The sequence below is a fragment of the Phalangium opilio genome, unplaced genomic scaffold (assembly GCF_054372755.1).
Source record: "Phalangium opilio isolate 3A_F unplaced genomic scaffold, DU_Popi_V2 ptg000024l_1, whole genome shotgun sequence".
NCBI classification, from domain to species: domain Eukaryota; kingdom Metazoa; phylum Arthropoda; class Arachnida; order Opiliones; family Phalangiidae; genus Phalangium; species Phalangium opilio.
The window spans coordinates 7,054,010-7,076,011 of record NW_028324155.1 but is presented as its reverse complement, the minus strand read 5'-3'; the positions used below and the strand labels follow the sequence as shown (position 1 = coordinate 7,076,011).

Genomic DNA, 22,002 nt, shown 5'->3' with positions numbered 1-22,002 from the left:
ATAGGTTTAGGCGGGAAAAAAGGGGCCCCCTCGCGCCGCAATCTTCCCGCCGCCTTTCATGATTGCATATTTGTCCCTAAGTGCCATTTTAGAACAGGATTGGGGGAGGGGGTGGAATAGCGCAACCGCAAGCAAGCAGGGTATAAGGTTAGAAACACGTAACACGTGTTGTTAAACGCATCTTAGAAGGTTGGGAGCTTTGAAAGCCCCTCCGACCCATCTCTAATAACAACCAAACCGTCTTGACGCGTTAGGCCTTGGTCAAAACATTCCCCCTCCTTCAAAGGAAAAACTCTTATACCAACGACGAAATAGGCTTACAATTTGATAGCCACGTGGTGCTATAGTATGGCAATCAAGAAACAAGAATTCTTTATATACGAATAACGTTTTTAGAGCAATTTTAGGTGATGGGTTTTTTGGCGGGTTGCTGCGTATACTCGCATTTCGCGCCATCACAAAAGGCAAAGGGGCGCTTCTTCGCTCTTATAGGTTATGGCTCTGGGTATTATTATTCCAAGTGGCGCACGGGGATCTTTTTCTCGAGACTTTCTTAGACGCGTGCAATACGGTTAAGTACAGAGAGAGCTAGGTGATGGAAGACCACCTGTTTCTACAGAGGCGCCAATACGTGCACCACCACCACCACCACCACCACCTTCCGTGGTAGACCGTTTCGCCAGAAGTAATCTACATTAGATGTAATGTAATGGGCTAGCTGCAGGTACTATAAACATTTGCATGATTTTTTTTCTCGTATATAGGTGCCATCAAATCTAACAGCCATCATACACCTTGAGGAACTATAGGGTTAGGTTCCAGGTAAGTGGATTAACGAAGAGGAAACCGCGAAATACACCTATTTTTATTACACTTAACCTTAATTCTAAATTACAAATTTGAATTTAATTAATTTGGGTTTATCAGTAACGTAAAGTTATAACTTCTCATCCGGAATATACCTAGCTTAATAAATGATCCAATATATTTCGAGCAGAGAAGGGTAAAATTTTCGATTTTGAAACTATATAACTAATAAATAAAGGCTCAGGCACCGACCCCGGGATGTCAAAGAGAGTTACATAGTTCAAATAACGCTCCCGGATCGTATATTTAATCCCGGTTAAGCCAACAAAACACGACGGAGCAAGCCAAGTTATAGTTTGAAAGATATTAAACTACATCGAACCTCCAGTCATCTTCATCAATCATTTTTAGCATCGAATTTCCCACCTAAGCCTTTGCCATAGACTTATTAAGATAATTTATCAAAATTTACTAAATTTTGGATGGTGGTTTAAGATTATGTGCGTTTAAAATATATCACGGTTGCAACAAAATTTCGTTTTAAATTTCCCAGGTCTTCCCTGACCGTATAAAGTTATTTCCCTGACCAATTTACTGTTTACTTTGCAGAATGTTATGTTAAAAACTACCCATGAAATTATCTTTAAAAAAAGGGGGGAATTCCATGACTTATAACCATTTCTAAAATCACTACCTTTCCCTTGATATTCCACACCCATGGTCAAAATCAATGACTATTCCATGAACTCCAGGTACGGTTGCCACCCAGTACACATCCAAAAACGTTTGAATTTCAATATTAGACATAAATTAGACCTTAGATTCCTTTTAAGAAGTATATATAGGAAAAGAACCAGCTGAATTTCACCGATATGAAAAGACGTGAGATAATTTTAAACTCAGGAGCTATATATGCCCTTCCTTTTTCATTCCCGGGAGTTCCCCCCCATAGAAAGATGAAAAAAAAAAATTCTAAAACATTTTTGACTTCTTGAGAAACGACCGAGATGAAAAAAACTATCCAATACAGAACTAGTTTAGAGAAAAAGGGCCATATTTTCCCAACTCAAGCTCCCAAAAGTGATAGATCCCTCGGACCCATACAGTTTATAAAAAAAACTTTTAGACGCATTGCAGGTATCAATATATCCCTGTCAACACCAACCTCAAAATAAAAAAATATTCGATATTTTTTTCTTTTTAAATAAAAAAATTATATGAAGTCCAAACCTATTGAATAACCTATTCAATAAGCTATGAGGTGAGTGACTTTGAGGTTCTCTAAAGAAGGCAGGCAGGCATATTATATATAACATTTTTTCCTTTGCAAAATATAATTAAAGATGACCTTGGTTTGAATATTTTTTTGCAGAGGAAATATAATATAATATTTTTTATATTAAATCCTTAATGCGATTTTAATGTGTATGTGAATTTTTGTTGGGGAATATTTTTTAACGCATTTTGCATAAGCAATTTCGGAGCCACCACACTTAAGAAGAAATATGTAGAAAATTTGGTTTGTAAAAACTCACCATTTTATACTTTCGTTGTTTTCCGTTGGTGCTACCCTTCATTCTTAAGACGTTATATTCTTTCTTTTGAGATAGGTCGACTAGCGTCCTCTATCGCACGCTCTTCAAACTACAGCGTCGTATTGATTTGTGGTTCACAGAGATGCTTTGTTGTTGAATTAGTATTATCGAATTATTAAGTCTGAAAAATAATAAAAAAATATACATTTAATGTTAGTTAAAATTAATTAAGGGTTATTTTATAGGTAATTAAATTAATATAATAAAAAATTATCGATGTTTAAGTACTCCTACAACAGATTTTAAAGTGAAATTACATAGATATTCAATTTTGGTACGTTGAGGTTAATTGAATGTAATTTAGATTTAAAAGCTCAATTAATCCTACTAATTTCAATGGAATAATCATAAACGAGGGGTTAATCACTCCACGATTTTCCCATAACCGATTACGGTGCTCGTGAGCTATCCCTAAAAGTTCTGAAAGTACACTTGCAGCGAAAACAAGATTACATCATCAGCAAAAATAGTGATAATACATCATTAACATAATGATATTCCCGATACGCTAGTCCTTAACCCTAACCTAAATACATTTCGTATCCCACTAAACTTCCGTTGGTAGATCACAGCGGGTGCATAACGAACCCAACAAGCTCAGCGAAAATATGCCGTAACCCCTAAAACCCTTTGCAGATAACAAACAAAAGTCAGTAGTATACCAGCAGCACCACCTTAAGCCTCGTATTCTTATCGAGACATGTCGCAAACAACCAAGTAAGGAAGAAAAAAATTGGGGTGTACGCTGCTATCTACAATACAGATAGGAACAAAAAAAAACTTGGGCACCAAAACTTCCAAAGTTTTTTCCCGCCTTTTTTTTACATTGGAACGAAGCCTTGGCATTATTTGAGGAAAAGGGTCGATAGAGGCTTTCGATAGAGATAGACGAGGCCCAAATACATTTGCCTTTTTCTTTTCCTTAGAAAAGGAAATAAGGAAAGAAGAAGGAAAAAAAGGAAGAAAACCATGGAAAGAAACTTTTGATCCAAAAGTTTTTGGGGCAAAAACGTCACGTGGTTTTTATGGGAGTTGCGGATGTAATTCCGTCCACTTACACCGGATGAATTAAAGGAATACGGGGGTAGGTGAGATAGATACTTAAGGAAAATAGCCCCTTCCCCGCCTTATACTTTATTACACGTCTCCACGTGGATGAACGTGGAAACTCTGGCGCGGATTCCAACCAGCTAGAGCACGCGAAGAAGTAGTAGAAGAAGAAGAAAGAAAAAAAAAAATCTCCAAAAAATCGCTCGGGTGTATTGTTACGGCTAGAATATTGTATCTTTTAGGCTAATGGCGTATAAGAGTTACGATATTAGGGCTCTTAAAGCGAGTTGATGGTATAGAAAAGGCGACGCAATTACGGGAACGCAGATAGCGCGCGCGCCCCAAAACTAACTATACTTGGAGGGAAAGAGAAACTACGGGGGGCAGATGAGAAAATGGGAGAAGGGGCCGGGGTGCTGCACTGCAGAAAAACCAAAAAAAGTATGGGAAGCTAGCCACCTGGGGCACTCTAGCTCCCAATATAGCTACGTCGGAGAATTTCCTAATTCCTCACATGAACATTGCAAATCAGTTCGAAATGGAAATAAAATTAAAATAATTTAATTACAAAGACCTATTTACTTCTCAATAATAAATAAACCATGATCTTACAAAGCGAGATTATGTGTTATAACATCTAATTTGTTAATATTCATTGCGGAATCTTACTAATTCATGTTTTTCGTTATTTCGCCAAGGGATTGAAGCGGGAGTTGGAGGAAGGAATCCGAATTTCTACTCTAGACTCGGACTAAGAAACTTTTCTGGCGTGGGGAAGGGGCTGAAGAAAATGGTATACAGTATTTTTCATTTTTTTACTAACGTCCATTCTGACAGATATTGCGTATTTCTTTTTAACCCATCGAAAGTATTTTATACGAGTCGACTACATTTTCTACTTCTTTGACTTTTAAAACATAAACGTATCAATCACGATACTGTTTTGCTTTCGCGAACCATGACGTAACTTATTACGCGCTAGTATGCCAAATTTGGCGGGGAAAAAAGCGCGCCAAACCCAAAGAAACTATAATATTATTCTCAAGAAATTAAATTGAACTTTAAGCCTTGGCTATATACTAAAAATGAACGTGTACCTTTTATAAGTTTACTTAATTCGATAAAGCGGAAACTTTAAAATATTTTAAATACGAAAACTAATCGTTAACCCTTTTCAGTTTAAAAGGAGGGCGTTCCTAAGTTATACAACAAACTCTGTCGACTTTAAGTCCAATATTTAATACCGGTAAATAAAGAAAAGCCATAATTGATGGGGAGACTCGCTAATCAAGCGTTTTATAATACAAAGTCGCCGGAGTAAAAGGGGCGAGGAAAATATATAAAGTGGGGGGAAAGGGGGTCCACGGTCACCAGGGGTCCCAGTGAACAATGTAAACTCAGATACTGGACGAGTTACGCCACTAGGGGCGCCCTCGTCGCAATGGAGGGGACCGATAAGGCTTCTGATGAATCGCGCCTTCAAACCTTAGGCAAAAGGTTTAGTTATACGTAGTTTGAACTTCCCCTCATTGTTTGTTCCTACATTTTTAAAATACATAAAATAAAAGATATTTGCCAAATTTATATAAACCCGTATCGCTTACTCCCACCCGCTTGAATGCCCTTTGCCCGGACGAGTAGCGCTTTGGTCAAAAGGTAACAAATAAGGCTAATTTATTATCCATCCAATGGGACACCAAAATAATAAATAAAGATCAATGAAATATGTTTATTTTGAACTTGCTTGGGTACTCAATGTTATCTTAAAATTAGAACAACTATGTCCCCTTGCTGGTATCAACAAAGCTCTGGCCCCAATATAGGGTTAAGATACACGAATTAAACGTCTTCCTTCTAAATTAATCATACATCATTATCATTTTAACAAATTACCTTACCATGTAAGAAAGAAGCCCCGGCAGTCTCTCTCCCTCCCATCCCCCAAAAATCCCGGTTAAGTCATAAATAATTTGAAAGCAAACTTTACACCCTCCCATGAACGTGATTATAATTCTGTACGCTATCTAGTCAACCCATAAATTATTCCCTATACACCATGGCGGTATATTGACCATCCGGAGAAGCGCGGGAAAAAAATTGCCAAACCAAAGACAGGGACGAGTAAAATACACGCGCGTTTATAATCTAATTCGACATCCAGCCAGGAGACTGCACGTGGGGAACGTTAAACATACAGCACGCGCTACAGAAAGGACCCAACCAATGAGAATCGGTCATTCTTTATTGTAAATTATACAACAGCTCGTGCCTTAATCCATAGGCCTCATTTTAGCTAAGCCTATTCTGAAATTCGTCTGCTATCACTGATTATTCCTTAGGGTTATTTATCAACCGGTACAAATTACTTGTTGACATTTTTCTCATAGCTTTTGCCGTGTTGTCAGGGGGTGTGACAAAAGTAACACTCTTTTTACACGTCATTTGTTATCAGTCAGTCAGTATAACCCCTTTCTTCTTCAACCCCAAACCCCCAAAACGGAGAAGGGAGGCACCAACCCCAGGTCCCCAGCAGGAAAAAAAGGGTTGAGAAAGATTTGAACCAGTAATGTTCCTTATACAGAAAAAACCTATAGTGAAACTCCGATTTATTGCAGACGACGTCGAAACCAATCCCTAACAGTGTGTGTAACCTGAGGACTTCCCCATGCAGGCTTAGATTGTAAAAGAAATAGCAAAAATGTGCAGACCATCCTAATTTAAAATGCGCATAGATAAAATGTATTTTGCGTTTTGGGCGCGTAAAAAGAGACCTCTCTTTGCAAAACTAAAGCCTTTGAATGAAAAATATATCCTAACCCCTCTGAACAGATAAGCCAAGAAATTTGAAGTCCAGATGCAAGCATCACCGACACTTGAATCAAAAGACAAAAACATATACTAATTCCTACGAGCAGATAAGCAAAGGAATTTAAAAGTTCGGATGCAAGCACTACCATAATAATTATGACAGCATGCATATGAAAAAAACATACGCTTCCAAGAAATTGCACAGGGACTTGATTAATAGGATGTAAAAGACAAAGATACAAGGGTGCTACACCAAAATTATCCTATACTGTAGGTGTTAAGAATTTCAAAACATTCCTAAGCCTTTTCGGCATCGAGGATGGAACAACGTCGTGATGAGGAAGGGAGGACCCACCAACCAACCCAAACAGCGCTTTCAAAGTCTACTCTAAACTCTAAAGCCCAGGGGTCTAAACATGTAAATGAAGGTGGGTGAAAGGGAGAGCCCCCCCAAAATCCTCCACGTCAGAAGGTTCCTGAGGGGCGCTTAATCCCCTGGCCTATGAGATTTCTCGCTGGCAAATAGCGAATATGAATAATGGATATGGAAATAGGGGTAAATTCGGGCCTTAGCTCTTTCTGGGGTTAAAAGGTATGTAGGTAGATATCATGGCCCGGGGGTTATCTTAGCAGAAGACACGCAATTACGCTCGTCGAGGGGTGTGTAGGAAGGCTCGCGCCTTAATTCCAGTCATAACTCGCTACAGCGATTATAAAGTCGACCTCCCAATTAAGCAAATGCCATCGCATCGCAGTCCCTAAAGTTTGTACACGTTGCTAAGCCTCGGTATTCGGGTGGTATACGCTCTTAAGTTAGGCCGGAATCTATAAGGAGTAGCGTGCAGGACAGGACAGGACAACGGGAGGAGGAAAGATGGTCCGGACGAATTTGGATGGAAACTCTCGGGCGCCTTTCCGCATCAGACTTATAATACGTTAAAGGCTAGAGCTAGGAACATGTCGCGACGCGCGTTTCTAAGAGATGTCCGTATAGCTTGGGCTGCATGGTGCTGGGTGCATTAATGGGCGGGAATGTCTCTCATATTGCAATAGTTTGGCGCGCGACACGTAAGCGCGCGCCTACATCCTAAAAGGTTTCGCCGAAGCTAGCTTTCCTAAGCGCTAATAGAAACGCGTAAATTAGATCCGACCGTCTGCGCATCTTATTACGTTTCGGCAACAAGGGAACTTAGGAAGTTAGTTTCGACAGAAGCAACATTGAAAGACGTAAGTGGTACCGCGATACTTTCGCTATTAACTCTTCAAGAAGTTGCGACGTTGTCCCAAAACATTTTCCCGTTTAAAGTCTGTAACAACTATAGACCCCCATAAATTCCTGGAAAAAAGTTTCAAGCTGCGAAATAAGATAATTGTTGATGAAGTATATATAATCATTTTATTTAGTGAATATGTAATCCCAAACTACAATACTACACGCATGCACTTGCGGTTACTACCCTACTTCTGTATTTTCCACCATGTCCATCAGTAGACATATATACATATATATCTATGCTTGGAAGATGGGCAACTTGACAGTCAGTCTAGATAGCCTACGAAGGGCTTCCTTAATATGGCGGGAAAGCTAATTCCGAGGGATTCTACGCGCGCCAAAGACACGCTGGAATGTCCGTAAGTTAGCTTCGGATATACGCGTTAGCCAATGAACGTGCGCGTTCCAAAGTCTCCCCCCCCATCTCCCCCTCTTTCTCAATAGGCCTCGGGTCTTTCCGTCGTAAGATGTTTATGGTCAATGCTTGAAATAACTTCGGGAATAAATAAGATGGGAGTCCCGAAGAGAGAGAGAGAGAGAGAGAAAAAAATTTATAATCCTGGCATCTCGCGATGTCGAATAGTTTGGTAAAGTTTCTTCCCAACTTCCTATACTTCCTACTTCTCTAAATCGGAAACAATCTTTAATTGATAACGTTTAAGTTGAATAGCTGGCATAGTTTCCAGGCGAAATTCATTAGCAACACATTCGACTATAGGGGAATTATACGTTTCCAAACAGCCAATCGCAATCGGATACTATCTAAACACAATATACACGTTTTCAACGAAGTATACAAAAGAAACATGCAATAGAGAATTTAATTACTTCGACTTAGAAGTACTTTGAAATTAATTAAATTAATTTAAGTATTAGACATATTTCTAAATACACGATAAATTGATTTACCATGCACACGTGTATTTAAAATAGAGCTTTTTAAACAATATTGACCGTTTAAAAAACAATTAACACAAGTTATTCAATACTAATTAAAAAGTAAACAAAGCCTATTATTAATTTTGATCTAAACTCAATTTGACCTACTAGGCCTATACCGAAATATGTCTCCTAATAAAATTGATTGTTAAAAAGGGAAAATTGATTAACTCTTAATTACAAAAGGTCAAATAATTAAAAATACAAGCCCAATGTTATTAATATTAACATAACTACCATCCATCCATCCCATAAAAGAAAAACTTTACAAAGAATCTATTTACGTATGAATAAAATATATACGCGTATGTAATTCCCTGGACCTCTCATTTCCGCCGACTTCAAAAAAGATCTTGAATAAAATGAAAAATCCTTTTCCATCGTTAATGGCAAAGTTCGTTGGGCGTGAGAAGGAAAAAAGAAGAAAAAAATGCTATAGCTTCCAAGCTGATATGGTCAAGACATATAGAGCTTACTACGCAGTCCTACAGTATACATCGGAGAGAATGCTCAGCTTGCTAGAATGAAGAACCTTTCTCTAAAGAGTTCGTATATATATATATATATATATATATATAGTAAAGAGAAGTATAGGGATCCTAAGAGGCTGGGGAAGATGGAGGAGGAGGAGGAGGAGGAGGAGAAGGGAGAGTTTTTCTCCTAAGAAAGAGAAAAGAGGAAAGAAAAGCTTCAAGGATTCTTTCCGCCTACGACTTGAAGAACAGTCTCATTTTTCAGATGTCTAAAGATATTAAAGTTCGATTTTAGAACCAAGGCCCCGGCGCCTCGCACTTTGTCTTACTTTCTCTTTTCCTACCCCCTTTCCCTTCTTCCCTTCTCTTTCCTAAGCTCGATTCCATCCTTTTACTGGGTACGCCTAGCTAGTAAACAAACGTAGTTACTTATAGCGGGATCGTTGTGTGCCTGTTCTTTACTAAGATTTCCCTGACTGTCCATTTTCCCGTGATTATTCCCTGAACCTTTTAAAACGGCTAAATGTTGTCAATATTAACAATGTATTTATAAAAGATATTTAAATATTGTAATATGAAACGTTACAAACTTCAAAGTTTAACTATTCGTACATTTTCTACACTAAAATCTTTATTGACCCTTTCTGCTCCATTTTAAAATCCCCTGACTACTCTAAGTATTCCTTGACCAGTGTCCACGCTATATTTGTAAAACTCACTAACAATTGTACACAAACCCATCCTAAGAAAGCACCATACACTTCTGTACTTGTTATTCTTCCTCCCCATCCCTTACCATAAGAGAAAAACCTATCCTCATCCCCTTATCCTCTCTTCGTAGTATTTCCCCAGCGTTCCTTTCTTTCCTTCTCCTGTTCAAAAGAAAGTCCGAGGGTCCCAGAAAAAATGAGAGAGAAGGGGGTATGAAAGTGTGTGAGGGGAAACGTGAAGGCTTCTCTGGTTCGTCGATGCGAGCTGCATCCCAGAAGAATGGAAGAAAAAAATCCGCACGAGATTCCTAGCCAAGGAAGGAAAGAGAGAGAGAAAAAAGGCGGGAAAAAAATCTTCCTCGATCCACGAGAGCTAGGCCTAGGCCTATATGAAGCTGAGCTCCAAACTCAGGAAAAATCGCCGCACTAGCGCGTGAAATGGCTTACACGGTACATCGAGGATGAAAAAAAAGGCGGGGGGGGGGGGGCGCAAGCACCTTCCGATTGGGGGTCGACTCGCGAGGGGCTGGAAATAAGAAAAAAAAAAAAAGAAAAGACAAGTTCGGAAACTTTACTTTTTTTTGCTGAAGAATTATATGAAAAAAGAGCTAGAGAAATAGCTGGATTTTTTTCTTGTCTCTCTCTCTCTCTCTTAGTTTCCTGAACGTTCTTTCTTTTCTTATAGAGGGTCGAATTTCTTAGTGAAGGGGGAGGAGGTGGAAGGGGTTCTCTTAGAGAAGAACTTAATGACCATTTCAACCCCCCCCCTTCCTTCCACCTACGAACGAAAGAACGAATTCGCGTTTCTCTCTCAACTTTTGGGGCCATTGTTTCACCTACAATCAATCTTTTTTAGGTTCAAAAAGAAAAAAAAAAACTTTTCGATCAGGAGTAGCCTTTCTCCCCCCTTTTACCTCCCCCATTCCGATTTTTCACCGAATTTTTCTACTTTTTCTCAAGGGGGAAAAGAACTTCTACATTTTTTTTTTTTTTCGTTTCTATCTTTTCTCTCTCTCTCTCTATGCTCCATTTCATTTCAAAAAACTACGTTCAGTCTTGAATGGATGATGGAGAATTAAATGGGTTTTTAAAATTTATAGACTAAAAAAAAAAGAGTATATTCAGGAATAAATTTATACGCGGCATATTTTAAAGAAAATAAATAGGATTCAAAAATAAAAAATTAAATATTTATTTACATTAATTAAACCATTTAGGGGAAGGGTTCAACTACAATATTAAAGAAAATGAGGGCAAGTAAAAGAACTGAAGCTTTTGTATAGAGGCCTATTTGTAAATTAAGCAGACGACGTTAGGGTAAGAAATTCTATTGGACGATACACTTTTCTTCATATAGTCAGGCCTAACCGTAAGTGCCCTTTAATCAAAATATCATACAAGATAATTAATATTATCAAAAGGTTTTTTGTCCAAAATGCTAAGTTTTAAGCTAAGGGTCAACTGATTCAAAATTAAATTACTTCGCGAGCTAAAATTATTCTATTACGAAAACCGTAAAGTTATCCAGATTGAGGGAAAAACAAAGAGCAATCGAGGAATATATAGTTGCAGGCAATACTTGCGGGGAAGGTATAGAGGGGGGGGGGGCTTCTCGCGGCGCGCTATCCAAACATAGTCAGCGTGTGTGTGTGTTTTGGGGGGTAATTTGAAAGTTCTTAAGGTGATAGATGAATCTCGGAAACTTTAGAAACATAGTTGCCATAATAAACAAAGATAGATAGTTTCCGCCTTGTTTCCCCAGCACTCTCTCCCAATTTTCCTTGCCTCTAAATCGATGCCAGTATATGGGACTTCCATTACGTTAAGAGCAGCGCGCCCCCATCTTCTCGAGCAAAAGCGGCAAAGGACTCGCGCCCTTTCCGCCGATATAAGATGGCCGAAGAACCGAGGCTTAAGATTCTCATATACGACCCCGCACCCTTGTCTCAAGATCCCTCCACTCTATAAAAAAGTATATCTAACCTGAAGAAACCCACAACTTGAAGTAAAACGAGGTCTCAAAACCTTAATGAAACCTCGTTGTTTGCTAGTAAATATAAATTAAAACATACCTGTATGAAGCCTAATTATTTCCAATATTGAAAATTCGTCTGCTTCGTTAGGCTCTACTTTGGATTATGAAATTTTGCGCGGGAAAACAACTGGGTTAAGCCTAATTTTAAATTTTAGGCTTAGGTATACCAGGCTTCTTTAAGATATTATTTAAGCTCGTTTACCCAGAATACCCATTTGGACAAGTAGAATAGGTTTAAGCCTTATACAAAAACATACGTAACTTAATAATATCCGAGAAAATACTTCTTGTACATCAAAATACGAACTTCCGGTTGAAGTATATAGGTTTTAGAGAAAAATATAGTGTTCCTTATATACCTCCAGCCACCCTCTATTCCTGACCCCATCCTATTTTAAAACGTTATAAAGAGAAGGAAAAATAGAAGAGAAGCGATCCTCTTTTTACGGAAGGTTACATCTCACTTCAAAGGGATCAGCCTAGAGTTCGTTTTCCCGCCATTTCGAAGAAGGGACTTGGCCGAAGTTGGCGGCAATACAATGGCAATGGCTCTATAAAAGCCCTCTCTTATACTCGCTCGCTGGAAGAAGGTAAGGTCGAAATGGGGGTGTAAATCGAAATATCATTTTCCTAGACTATTACACCGGTTAATAAATCACCATACTACATATATATTCAAGTAGAGAAAATTCAACGTCAACACCTATGGAATCTCGTTTAAAAATAACCAAAGTACGCATTATTTTGGCCAATAGAGAAGGTAAAGTTTGCTTTTGAAAAATAAAAATTCAATTTCAAAATCTATTATAATGGTTTCAAGGAAAGCAATCATACAGGGGCAAACCCGCTAATGTTAATCCTACGAGCGCCTGTAGAAATGTTTAACCCGCAATACACCCGTGTCCAACGTGAAGCCCACGTACAAATTCAGGGGCTAAACTCATTTTTAACCTATCCAATATCAACAATTTTAAGGAAATAAATATAATTAAAAATTAAAATTAGTAATTCACACTATTATACTAAAATCACTAATCACTCCTCGCAAACTAACACAGTTACTAACAGAAAGACAAAAACCTTACTAGTATCAATAATAATTATCACGCTGTCTAAATCCGACCCTCAAAAACCAGGCATTTATCTAAATAACATCGCTTCAAATCTTAATTAAAAAAACACCATCCCCCATTTGTTTAAAATTCGACGAAAAATATTAGGCGGCTTAAAAACACGCCCCTCGATACGGTAGAAAGCAAAAAAAAAAAAGAAGTGAAATTTTATGTTCTTATTTGGCACGCCAAGGCTTAGAGGTGGGGATGCTCCCAGGGAGATTCGTGAATAATCACGAGAGGTTATAGGGTGTTCCATTAAGTTTCTCCTCCCTTACTCTGAGAGAGAGCATCCTCTCGGTCGTCTCCCTCTCACGAGACTTTAAGAAGCGGAACGTCTCCATAAATTCCACTTATTTTAAAATTTCATGGTTGTCTGCAGTTAATTTCAATAAAGAGTAAAACCTTAGAAAAGAGAACTCGGCACGCGTCGCCCCACCCTAAAGAATTAATTCTAATTTTTTTTTTCAGCAGCTCGCCACGAGACAGGAGGAGAGATGGGATGGGATGAAGGAGAAGACGCGCACACCCTTCCCTTTTCCATCCCAAAATACAATAAATATCGCGTATAAATTTACTTTGTGGGAAAGGAAAAGGCGAAATGCGTGTTTCTAAAATTTTGAAATAAATGTGTACTTCTCTGGTCTAAATGTGCAATTGCTATTTTTCTTTTTTTTTTTTTACTTTTGGTGTTAGAGAATTGGCAAATTACACGTGATTTATTTGATCATTTTTTTTAACTAACGACATTTTAAAGTAGAGACGAAATCTAAATTTCAAAAAATTAGAGGTCAAAGGTCATAATATCAAGTCGAAGGCTCATTTCAAAATATCGATTAGGTATATAGAATTCAACTGACATTTTTGCCATAACGAAAAAATATTTCCTAACTTTGAAAACCCCCAAAAACCTATTAGTTTCAAATAACATAAACACGAAAACATTTTTATAATACAAATATAAATTCAGCATACGATTCGTAATTCTTTGTTTATTTCAATCCATATATTTTGTAACATTTCCCAATAAATATATTAAACATACCTAGTTATTAATTCAATAAAAACTTTTCTCGATTCATGCACGAGATACGAATACCTAATTTAATCTAGAACACACTGGTGTGTGGTGTGTAGGTAGGTATAGCGCTGGATATAACCCTACACTACTAAATTATGCAACTGTAGCCCCCCCCCCAGGAGGAGCTACATCTAATAATAAAAAAATAAAACAGAGAGAGAGAGAAAAAAAAAGGTAGAAAATGTTGAGTACTAATAATTCAAATTTTCAATAAGACAGAAAGAACAAAACCTAACGCGGGCTTTAGCTTCTGTTTCCAATATTAATATTCCTTTTCAAAGGTAGCCATAGCATGCAAGAAGCGGGGGAGACGAGAGAGAGAGAGAGATCTCATTGGGGAACCATAAAATGCTCCACGTATATATACACACACCTCCCTAAGTCTAACGCTGCCGAAACTGAGATAGCTACACTATATAAAGTATGGAGAAGGCAGAAGGAATAAAAAAAAGTTTGGATAATTTATGAAGGCGGTGTAAGAGTAAAAGATAAGAATTTTGTAGGAAACGTATAATGTTTCCTAAGTGGTCTCAAGAGTGTTACCCATCTGCATACGAAACTCCTTCCAAAACCTCCTCCCAGGCAGGATAGGATACCTTCTAATATGAAGCATTGCTCTTATTCACACCTCGACGCCGGATAACGGTGCTTGAAAGACTTCAATACCAACGATATAGGAGTGACAGTACCATACATTCTATTAACCATGAAAAGGTTTAAGGTATCAAGGGGGTGGTATATATATATAAACAAGGAAAACTTGATGATACTCCAACCTTCCCAAAGAAAAAAAAAGGGTACCGTTTTTAAGTACTTGCAAGGATGTAACGAAGAAAACGTATACACACTCCATTAGCCTCGAAACCGTTTTAAATTTATTTAATATTATCGCACTCTATGGTGGTCACGAGTGCGTAACATTTAAGGAAAAGTAACCCAACCCTTTGGTCGTATATAGTATATAAAAACGTGAGGGGAATTTCTAATATGAAAAATTTAATAAAATTTTAATTTTTTCTTTTTCCTTTTACGATGCTGTAGATCAAAACTATTTATTTTTAAGTATAACAGAATGAAAAGAATTTTGGTGTTAAATTATAGGCTTAACCGATGAAGAGGTTAGTTCAATTCAGTTCTAAAAAGCAGCCAATTGCGGGACTTAACATTAATTTAAATCTGTTCAAAGAATATTGGTCGTAAATAATTAACCAATAAATTAAATAACACTTAAGATAAGGTTAAAAATAATCTACGGCGTTTACTTAATCCAGAAAGAAAGGAGGTATGGAAGGAGGACGCGTTGATTAATTTGGGAGATAGAGCACGTGGTTAATTGGCGCCAGTTGAAATGTTACCTTCAGAGACCGCGCGCGCGGGAAACGATGCAAAACCTTTTAAAGAAGATTCTCAAGAAGATATTCTAGAATCTACTTTAGACGGATAGAATTAAGGAGAGAGATGGAGATGGAGAATTGCATGGGGCCCAAATAAAAACAAACAAATTAAGATAACACCTAGCTTGAAATCCAAGGGAGAAAAGGGGAAAAACACGTCAATCCCCAAAAGCAACTTCGTTAATGCCGCTAAATTGGCTTTCCTTCGAAGAGAGTTAGGTCTATTAAGACAATAAATAAATGCTTTAGACGAGGAAATCTACTCAAAGGAAAAATTCAAGCACTCAAAATAAAAAAAGGGAAAAAAATCACACACGAAGTTACTAAATTCATCCGAGAATATTTATCCCATTTGATTTCGCTCAAACCGTTTTATTTGAGCATTATCAGGCTAAGATTCATTTTTATATATTCATGGGTTAAATAAATAAATTCACGAACGGTTATTTCAGAGCGTGTACACTATACACACACAGGGTGCTAAGGTTTAAGTGCCTTGCAGGGTAGAGTGTTTAGAAAATACCTTTCTCTCTAGCTAGCTTCTGGTATAGTATATATATAGTAAGCAAGTTTATAGGAGTCTTGGGTGCAGGTTCATTTAAGAACTTGAGTAAGAAAAGAGAACTCATTTGGGACCTCGCGAATTGCATTCTTAACCAGCATCTCTAGAGTTGAGAGGGGTCAATCGAAAAACCTCTTAATGATCGCCCTATACAATTGCATCCCACCACTACCACCACCTCATAGGATCAGAAAACTATGGGACCTATACGGGGTAACTCTTAATGTAAGATCTTTTTCTTTTTGGAAAAGATTTCTGCTATTTTTAGTGAAGGCGCTGGAAATTGTTAGTAGAAATGGGGGCCAATTTTTTCTTTCCCACAATACGTAAAAGAAAATGAATGTCGAAGTGGATTAGTAAAATATTTTGAACTAAGCCCATTTCAATTCATTACAATCTTTGTTTTCGTCGGTTCTCCAATTAACATAAATAAATCCCTATAATTTTCAACACAAGATGGCGCCACATGCAAATACACACAATATATTTCGCGCGAAAACTCAAAATTTATAATAACCCCTGAAAAAATATATTCCAAAGTAGAGTACGAAGACCAAAGAGTTGGAAATATCTAAGCCTTTGCTTCATCCAGCTACTTTTGCGCGGGAAAAAAAAAAAGGTTTTTGATGCGGAGCCAGAGTTAGAACCAGGGCCAGTTGCTATAAGTATAAATGTACCCCCAAAAAACCCCCATACCCCAATCTCTCTCTCTCTCTCTCTCTTTGGATAAGAGTAAGACCCCCGGCTTATATAAAAGGGGTGGGGGGACAAGGAAAGGGGTATGGGAGGGGGGAAAGAAGTCATCACGGACGGAAAAAACTTACCGGAAACCACCGGTAGGTGGGGAATGAAGCCATTTCCCTAAGATAACCTCGGCTGCTAGAGTGGTAGAATTAATCACGCGAAACTTTGGCGCCTTTACGAAAAAACCTACTAAGCCTTGGCCTCACTATACCCTAACCCTTACCCCCCCCCCCCCCATATAGCCCGCGCGCGCGCTCTTTTATATATTGCGCAAAAATACTGCCAAAGCAAAAAGGAGTTAGGAAAAAAGAAAAAAACTCCTGGACTTACACAAAAAAATCTCAGGCAAAGGAAAGATATTGCAAAAGGGGTGACGGTATACCATGGGGATATAACTTATAGTTCCTGAACTTCCCTTAGCTAGAGAAAAGAGAGTTTTCCATCCTGGAGAGGAAACTACGGGGCATTTCCTAATGAGGGCACGAACGCGGATAGAGCTAGCTATGGCTATACTTGGGAGCACTTGGGATTTCAGGGGAGCTTCTAGCTTTCAGACTACGGGCTCCCCTCAGCTTTTTTTCTTCTTCTTTTTTTAAAAGGGTTTAGGACCAAATGGGGGAAGAAAATCCAATACTTTTTAGATTTGAGTTTTTTTATTTTTACTTTTTTTTACTGTAACTCTTCTTTGGGCGGAGGATTTTTTTATATAAATAAAAGGAAGTGGATATAGATTGATGCGATGGTTAATTAGTTTCCAGATTCAAGGGTGGATCTGTCGGATTATAGATAACAGGGATTGAATTTCAAGAATGTTAGATTCTGATGAGTGAGATCCATTTGAGATAATAAGTATAATAATATATATATATATATACTTAAGGATAAAGTATATATATATATATATATATACTTAAGGATAAAGTGAATGGTGATAAGTTAAATTAAGAGAGAATGTGCATTTTATTATGTGTGGATGTAATGTGCAAGCGCTAAGGGGGCTATAGAAATTTCATCCACTTTGCTATTAGAGCATCTCTGCAGGCTACGAACTGAAAGAATTATCTGAATCGAACAGAATACTACAAGGCTTTCAGTCTGTTGTGGATATCTGTATTTTAATTGCATACATCACAAATGACTGGCAACACTTGTCAAAGCCAAAATTAAGTAAATAAACACTTCAGTACAACCCACAGCAAGCCATATTAACATACAGGAGGAGTTTATCTTTTAAACCAATCAGGTTTATAACTAAATTTTAAACGTAATATCCGAACAAAACCATATTAACCTGATAATAAACCGCATCTAAACAATTAAATCTACAGAAAAACCCACCTAACTAACCTTAAGTCAGACCCACGAGCCTTTAAATGCAATTACAAACTTAATATAACATTTAGCTCCGCCTACAATATGGGCAGTGCGCGCGCGAAACAGGAGCAAAACTCCAGTGCAAGAACAACGCTATAACGCTGGCAAATGCAATTGGTTGGCCATCTATTCAAAATGTAAATTTATATCTAATTCTAAAATATTATGCTATGAACAAGAATTTACGTTGGGTACACGATGGTATGCCTGGAATGACACTGGTATTGCGTTGGAAAAAAAAAGAATAATAATAAAATAAGAAAAAAGTATAGGGGAGGAAGAAGAAGAAAAAATGTCGTCCTTATGAAAAGGACCCTCGGTTGAAACTGATTACGTGTCGGGAAAGCTGTCCCACTCTTTGTTTCGTACCCAAAATTAATCTTAGACCCGGGCTCGCTCGAGCTTACATCTTACGTCATTAATCCGCGTCACGTGCTACAAGAGAAGAGAAGAAAGCGGGGGGGGGGAGGAAGCTTTTGTAAATGAAACTCTCCATCTTCCAGCAGATTTTTTTTCTTCTACTAAGTTTTTTTTTCTTCTTCTTTACGACGGGTTTCGTTTCCCTAGAGGCAATAGGATATCTGGCATTGTCTTTCGGTGTGGAGGGGGGTAGGCCTTCTTTTCTTACCAAGGGATGACGTATTGTAGGAGCTGGTGTAGGTATGTAACGCGAGACAACGGCTCGACAACCTATTAATTCTCTAGGCATGGTTGGCCGTGGGTTCGTTCCTGAATTTGTGGTATGGTGGTATAGAAAGGACAGACATCTTTTCAATTCCTAAGCTAAGCCTCGCCTAGCTTAAGACGTTTCCTATATACGATTGCCTTTGCCTTGGTTCAGCCACTGGTTAAATTAAAATTCCATTCTACGCCGAGGAGCCAGAAGATACCAACCCAAGACTGTACATATAGGAGATCTTTGCTTCTAGCTCAAACTCGCAGCGTTTCTCATATATTAAAGTTAATGTTACGAATTCTTTAGCATAGGGGAGGAAAGGGGGGATGGTGGTATTCGATGGAGAAACAGTGTGAATATTTGGGATGTCTTCTAGCGTTAAAATTTGGGAATTTCGGAATTTGTGTTCGATACATTCTCTGTTTTAATGCAAAATTCCCTTCCCATATCCCTAAACTTCGTAGTTTAGTAGATAAATTTTCAAGGAAGGTATTTTATAGCAATTGAAAATAATAAGATATAATACGTTTAATAAAATTAAATTAAATTAAAAGTAAAAATTATATTAAAAATAATTTAATGTGTCGCGAGAAACTTTTTGGAATTTTTGATTGTCACGAAAAAAATACCTCCAAAATTAATTCCAAAATCTGAATTTCATGGATTAAAAATCATAATATTTGTAATTTCGATTAAAAATCAAATACTAAATAAACAAATTTATTTTGAAAGTAATTGTGACGGTATACATACTATAAAATGAAAACGCAAAATAAAATTGATGACCCGAGAGGTCAAATAAATTTCAATTACTTGTAAATTTAAAAGAAAAAAAACCCCTCAAGTAGGAAAATAAAGTAAAAACTAACAAAATCCCCCATCCCTCTATACTATCTATAAAGAAAGAGAATCATCTTAGAAAAATCCCCTTTTCGAAAATTGAAGTTTCAGGATAGAAATTAGATTGGATAAGGTACTCTAATTCAATCTATGGATGGTCAGCACCGAAAAAACATACAAGGGGGCACGTAACCCCAATCCGACCGCCCCTTTCTTACTTCGTAAAAGTTTTATTCAACTTAGAAAGGAGAGCCTAAAAAAAGATGAGGCGAAAGGCAAAACCTAACCGAGCCTTGTGCTGGTCTTATATAGCGAGTGATTCTTTAGCCACACGGGATTGTATATTTATTATTGAGAATATATATTGGGAAAAGCACGTTAAAGTAAGTATAGCGTGCGTTACATGTTTATACTATGGGATAGATGGAATAGGTAGGAGGAAAAAGAAAAAAAAAATACATTAAGGGAATAAGATTGGTCTGAGGCATCAGTAGTAGCATCCAGGAAACTTGTTAATAAAATAAAAACTTATATATATATATACACAGATGGGAATCATATAAAATATTTACCGGTTTAGGTCGCGACTACAGTGTATATATAATAATATTATATATATAAAAAACACTATCCAATCGAATAAAGTTTAAATTTTACATTCATTTTTGGTTGGTCGGTATGTTATATGTTTCAAGACATTGATGGATAAGCGAGGCGTTTCTATTGGATGAGGAGCTGGTCTGGGGAGTTTGCCATATTTATACACGATTCCAAATTGCGTTAGAAAAACTAATAACTATTTTAAAAGCTGAAAACACTCAACTAAAAAAAAAAAATATTTGACCAGCTGTATTTTAATTCTTCTACCCCCACATTTTAATGTTAAATTCTAATACTGTTACATTCCTTAAGATTAAATTAAATCTATATGAAAATGAAGCCAAAAATATTCCTTTTTGAGAAATTAAACCAAAGAAAAAAAAATATTCTGGCAAAAAGAAATGTGAAATGAATTTAAATATCAAAACGTCGCATTGTAATTTTCCAAATAAGTCACAAAAGGGGCCATGCTCCAAACTCTACGAAACGTTATGAAAAGGGGGTGGGGTCTTAGAATTCTTTCCATACTCAAGAAGAAGAGCGAATTTTGATCAAAGAAAAAGCACTAAAGCAAAAATCTCAGCCTTATAGCGTATAGCAAGTATTCTTCCAAAACTCAGTGAATCATTCGTCATAATGCGCGAGCGGGAAAAAGCCGCGCCCGAAGCTCTAAATATTCAAACTCGACACGCAGTGACGCTCAAAAGTTTGCAATATATTTTAAAAAGAGGGAAAAATGTAACCCGGGGGTTGGGGGTGGAGAGGTTAGTTTGGGGCAGGGGGTTTTAAAATATATAACCGAGTGGTCTCCGAGAAAAGATGAGCAGTCAGCAGCGGTGCCTTTCATATTTTTGGGAAGCTCAAGAGCCGACGACGAAGCCCATAGCTCTCTAAGAGGGAGGAGGAGGAGGTATAAGTTTTGGGGGTGGGGTGGTGGTGGCCCCAAAGTCTTATGAGCTACGGCCTGTCTTTGGGACGGGCACAAAAGGGGCCTTACTCCATAGATCATCAGAAATGAGAAATGAGACAATCTAAATCTTCGCGGGTTACCCTATAGCCCAGCCAGCCAGCAGAGTTTCTATTCAGAGGGGATGCCCAATTTCCCGCAAAATAAAAAAAATCTGGCGCGAACATTTATCAAAAATTAAAAAAATAAAAAAAATCATATGATTTTTAATTAAATTATGTCCTAAATTATTATAATTAGGTACTGGTCAAGCTGTATTAGTTAGTGTCCGATTCCTTGTCCCACAAGGCAGTGTAAGTCAAAATAGAGTTATAACCAACGCTTGTCCAGTTTTGGCAAAAATCTGAGACCATTTTTTTTTCAAAACTACGAGATATAAGTGATCAGGTCCACTTAAATATATAATTACGTAGCACGCACGCATTTAACAAACTTTAATTTCACGGATGGAGTATCAATTTATGCAAATATAAGTCAGACAGACGCGTTCTACTCTATAGTCAGATAAATAAGGGGGTAAAGTTTTAGACTGAATTAAATACAGAGGGAATAGATAGGATATTATCGTATTAGTCTCGCCTTTGAAAACGGTATTTATTAAAATTTGTCAAAGATGGGGGAGGGGACCCCGCAGTCGACAACGTCCACGCGAGCCAAGCAAATATTAAATGAAGCGTATATACACACACGACATCATTTGAAGATTCATTGTCAACACAAGACCAGTCAAAGCAACATTGTAAAGATAGTTCTCTCATCGCGTAGAAGAGAACAGCATCTGGTCACGAGTCATTGGATTTTGGGCTGCCAGTACTATAATAATACTACATACAGATCGCCTAGATGCATGGCCGGTTTTATAAGGCTTATAACACGCTTCATTCTCTTCAAGCGTAGCTCATTTATATCTGTATATATACACACACCACCCTATCCAAACCCAGAATTTCGCTTCCGACAAC

General features: G+C 37.6%; 1 protein-coding gene across 14 annotated transcripts in view; it reads right to left on the bottom strand.

Annotated features, from left to right (window-relative positions):
* LOC149692534 (uncharacterized) overlaps positions 1–22,002 on the bottom strand; it is a 211,215-nt gene that overhangs the window by 118,930 nt on the left and 70,283 nt on the right. For all 14 annotated transcript variants that reach the window (XM_089868303.1, XM_089868300.1, XM_089868305.1 and 11 more), the window contains one exon: positions 2,343–2,523. The gene's annotated coding sequence lies outside the window, so the exon portion shown is untranslated. The remainder of the gene's footprint in view (positions 1–2,342; positions 2,524–22,002) is intronic.